We start from the raw sequence: 221 nt of genomic DNA, 5'->3' as shown, positions 1-221 counted from the left end.
AAAAAAAAAAAAGGAATTCGCAAGTTATTCCATGTTAAAGTTGTCGTATTTCTGTAATTTCAACCAATCACTGACGTCTATTCAGCTGAATAGAGTTACTGCTGGGCGGTCATAAAAATGTTATTCCCTGTGACATATTTCATCCGGTTTAATCGTAATTTATACGCATATATTGTTTATATAATAAATTACGCTGTGCGTATCTATGTGTGTAACAATTT

Source organism: Octopus bimaculoides, chromosome 3 (genome assembly GCF_001194135.2).
Source record: "Octopus bimaculoides isolate UCB-OBI-ISO-001 chromosome 3, ASM119413v2, whole genome shotgun sequence".
Taxonomy (NCBI): Eukaryota; Metazoa; Mollusca; class Cephalopoda; order Octopoda; family Octopodidae; genus Octopus; species Octopus bimaculoides.
This window is presented reverse-complemented; position numbering follows the sequence as displayed.